This window comes from Haliotis rubra, unplaced genomic scaffold (assembly GCF_003918875.1).
Source record: "Haliotis rubra isolate DU_JTF1 unplaced genomic scaffold, ASM391887v1 Scf2112, whole genome shotgun sequence".
NCBI classification, from domain to species: Eukaryota; Metazoa; Mollusca; class Gastropoda; order Lepetellida; family Haliotidae; genus Haliotis; species Haliotis rubra.
In genome coordinates, this window is record NW_025766129.1 from 1 (window position 1) to 4,425 (window position 4,425).

General features: G+C 39.9%; 1 long non-coding RNA gene across 2 annotated transcripts; it reads right to left on the reverse strand.

Moving 5' to 3' along the window:
• Positions 1–1,892: 1,892 nt before the first annotated feature.
• LOC124276704 lies at positions 1,893–2,824 on the reverse strand. 2 transcript variants are annotated; one of them, XR_006898629.1, is made up of 2 exons: positions 2,803–2,824; positions 1,893–2,317 (listed from the first exon to the last, which is right to left on the reverse strand). It is a non-coding gene; the product is annotated as an uncharacterized LOC124276704 (long non-coding RNA). The 2 variants fall into 2 exon arrangements; XR_006898628.1 differs by lacking the exon at positions 2,803–2,824 and adding an exon at positions 2,570–2,690.
• Between the last annotated feature and the right edge of the window lie 1,601 nt (positions 2,825–4,425).

Here is a 4,425-nt window from a genome sequence, read left to right on the forward strand (position 1 = left end):
TGCATCCCGCGACAAGGTGACAAACAGAATGTATATCTGGCAGGTATGGTAAACACCGTTTATGCACATAAATGGAATACAAACTAAGAGGATTGCTGCAACACTGGCTGTGGCCTCTGAGATTAAGGGCCTGTTTTCATCTACATGAATACTAACTCACTTCTGTACCTCAAAACTCATAACAGAGTTCTATGCTTCCATTATATGTTCAGTGACTAAGCGACAACTGTGTAAACAGTAGTGGGAGGGGTGTGTGTGTGTGTGTGTGTGTGTGTGTGTGCTAAATGCGTAAATCTAACATACTCAACCCCAACTTTATTCATTTCTGTAAATTTTTAAATAGTGGAGTAAGCCTTAGTAATTTGTTCTTTACGGGTAATGGGAAATATTCGATCTGGGAGTGATTTGCATGTATATTTTAGTTGAGACCGCACAACGACACCACATGTGAGAGTGTACTCGAACACCCATTCCTTAATTAGACAGGGTATTACACTGTTCAATTCATTTTACTTTACATGCAATCAACGACATGTGCCCTTCGGTCGAGCAAATGAAGACTCAATGTGTCATATCAGTTTAATATTATTTTACACGCCGATTGAGTTTGGAAGATTTAATCGGTGAAGTGTAGGTCAAACATTTCCCAACATTAACTTGCTACTGACAACTATCACGAAGGGCAATACTCATAGAAGATGTTGGACCAGATATTGTCACGAGTGGGGTACGTGGACCATCAGTGAAGGGTTTGTGGGACCAAAATATATCCACTTACATCGCTGATTGTGCATGACATATACTGCAAAATACCCTTAATATATTATAATATCACATTTGTTCAGTGCACCAAAAGAGTCATTGTTCAACAGTAGAAATAAAATTCACATGTTGTTAATCAGTGCAAGGTAAATTGTCATGACAACGGAATGGCATACACGTACCTGACATTGTGGACCCAAAGTGCAACATAAACATTCAAACCCCTATGCCATTTGTTTTTCGATTTCAGTTCTGATTTCAGTAGCTTTCTCACGTGCCCAAAAGACACATCGTGTCGGGAATCGCACGTAAGATCTCCAAGTCATCGATAGCCGTCTCTTTGTCAGGTTCAGGACAGTCACCAAGTTATTCCTTGTCGACGAGCACCCTCATGATCTAGTGAATAGAACGCCTGCTTGGACAGCGGCACTTCAGTGGTTCGACCCCTGGCACCATCAAACTAACTGACTTAAAAAGATTGATAAACTTGTTTTTATCCTAGTTGTAGTTCCAAATAAGAGGATAAATAAGAATTGGTGTGACCGGAGATAGTATACAGTGTGTGAGTGGCGTGTCCAGGGTAAACTGGTATCTCAGTATGGTTAGATGAGTAATCTACGGATGTATAAGTCCGGACCAGTGTTAACAGCATACACACACACATGCATGCACACACACAAAGACAAGTACATACACACATGCAAAGGTACATAGACGCACGTACACACTCCTATATGGACTCAATAATCTTGAGAACAGCGTTTAACCCTGTTTCACGTCATCTCGGGGTTGCCTTTAATGATTTAAAACCGTTAAATGGCAAAAACCACTGTTAAGTTTAGCATTGTGTCATATATACATTATATCAGGTGTATAGATTATGAAGAACATCAAACATGAAAGTAGTTACTTATACAAATACTTTAACATGAAATACCCTATACCTATTTTCAGTTAGATATTCTCATTTTTGAATGTAATTTGTATAGTTCCAGTTCCGGCTTAACTCGATCAATATGTATATTTGTTTTGCTACTGTTTCAGTATCCTGTTGTTTACGGTTCAGATGCACCATTAGATGCACACAAAACATTGACACGGTGTATCAAATATATACTACAACACAGGCGACGATGAAAGATCAATGTTTACTGTTGAGCGAAGTAACAAAATAAGCCAGAAAGTGACACACTGATAATTGTTGTGTTCTCTTCTTTGCTGACATGTCCTGTTTTCAGCGTTATACATATCCATCTGTGGCTTGGAATCTACTTATAGAATTTTGAATATATGAAACTTGAATTATATTTTTTATATCGGGATTTTCTCCTTCGTTCCTCGTTCAGGCAACTTTGATGGCCTCGTAATTGAGAAGTAGAAGATCACCGGCAGTGTAAATCAAGATATCTCGGAACGGATTTGACAGAACTTCTTTAACCATGACGGCAGGTACCTCCACCCTGATTGCCCATGATGCCTTCATCAGCGCGTTGACAGCACCATCCCAATTGTTCCAGGCTAATTTCTTGCGTACTTCAGAAGGACACAGACTTTACTGAAATGAGTGAATATTACAAAACTGCAAATGAGTACCGAAGTGCGGGAGCTTATATAATAGAAGTGACTTTGAAATAGGTTTGTAGAATCTATACGCGTGCAAGAGAGAATGCGTGGTTGCCAACTTCTTTATAAAGGGGAACAGAACCTTTTAGAGTATACGCTTACTCCTTCAACAGGTTATTGAACGCCAGGATGGGGAGAGCGTATGGATGTTCGTGTAAGAACTACAATAGAAATAACATACCACCTTTGTTATCTTATGACCTATGTCGTTCTTAGATGTACATGACTTGCAATCAAAAAGCTCAAGAGTTTGTAGGAATCCGCCAAGTTCTCCTACAAGTTCATACTTGACCGACTGTCAAAATGTTTCCAAAACAATGTGTGACAGGACATAAAACGTTTTCTATACAGTGCAACTGCTCATCATGTATGCCTTTGATATGTTCTAGAAGAACATGCATATGTATTTAAACACACCAAGAACGTTCCCTTCCTTGTCCATCAGCAAATGCTTTGTATTTAAGTCGCTAGTTTGAACGATTTATGGTGACAAACAGAAAGTGAAAATAGCAATAACCCCTCACAGTTTCTACAAAACGCGCCCCAAGAAATACATAAAACCTGCGTGATACAAAGGACACGCTCAGAACATGTGACGGGATGACGTGGTCGAATCAAAGCTATATAACGTATCATAATATTGTGAGCGACCAGTTGCGTTTTTCCTTTAGTGGAATGAATACAATGTCGACCTGACATTGTTGGTACAGCTGTTCTCATCAGAGGGCCAATATCTTCTGTCAATGTGTGTGATAAGATTTTCCTAAATTGTCAGCTTTCAGAGGACTTCTCACTTAGATTTCCTTCATATACATAAATTACCATACTGACCAAAACGGTGCATCATATGATATTTTCAACAAATTAAAAGTTAGTCTGTATTGCATGTTTGCCGGGGGCGGGACACTCATATACAGGGATTTTGAATGTGAACTGCACACAAAGATTGTTTAGCTATTGTTCAGGTTCAGAAACACACCTTTGCAATGCGTGCCGTGGCTTGCTTCAAAGAAACGTTTTACGCGAAGTTTCGGAGTAGTTTAATGTTACTACATGTTCATCATGACACCTCTAATGTGGGTACATGATACTACATGTTCTTCATGACACCTCTAATGTGGGTACATGATACTATATGTTCATCATGACACCTCTAATGTGGGTACATGATACTACATGTTCATCATGACACCTCTAATGTGGGTACATGATACTACATGCTCATCATGACACCTCTAATGTGGGTACATGATACTACATGCTCATCATGACACCTCTAATGTGGGTACATGATACTACATGTTCATCATGACACCTCTAATGTGGGTACATGATACTACATGTTCATCATGACACCTCTAATGTGGGTACATGATACTACATGTTCATCATGACACCTCTAATGTGGGTACATGATACTACATGCTCATCATGACACCTCTAATGTGGGTACATGATACTACATGTTCATCATGACACCTCTAATGTGGGTACATGATACTACATGTTCATCATGACACCTCTAATGTTGGTACATGATACTACATGCTCATCATGACACCTCTAATGTTGGCACATGATACTACATGCTCATCATGACACCTCTAAATGTGTCAAGGTGCAGTGAAATGAACCCGTCAGTCGGTCATCACCATACACCGGATTCTCGGGACTATTTCTGCTGTTGCGGGCGTCACAGGTCGTCCAGGACAGAGATTCAAGGTTATCTCTGCTACGCTTAAACGTTGCTCCTTACTTCTTAAGGGTGGCTTTGGACGTGGCACCATTCCCCAAAGTTGTATTTATATCTTGATGTATATATGTCAGTGTTAAGTAAGCCCTTTGCCTGCGAGCACTTGATCACTGTATGTTCCTTAAGTCTGTCAATTATCTAAACGTCACAATACCCTTGCTCAGTTTACTGACTTGTCACAGCCAAACAAACAGCTCAGCTGTGTCTGTTGCTTTATGGATGTACCATGTAATGTCCACAGCAAAACGGTTCTGCTCAGAACTCATCAGACAGCCCTTGAAGATATG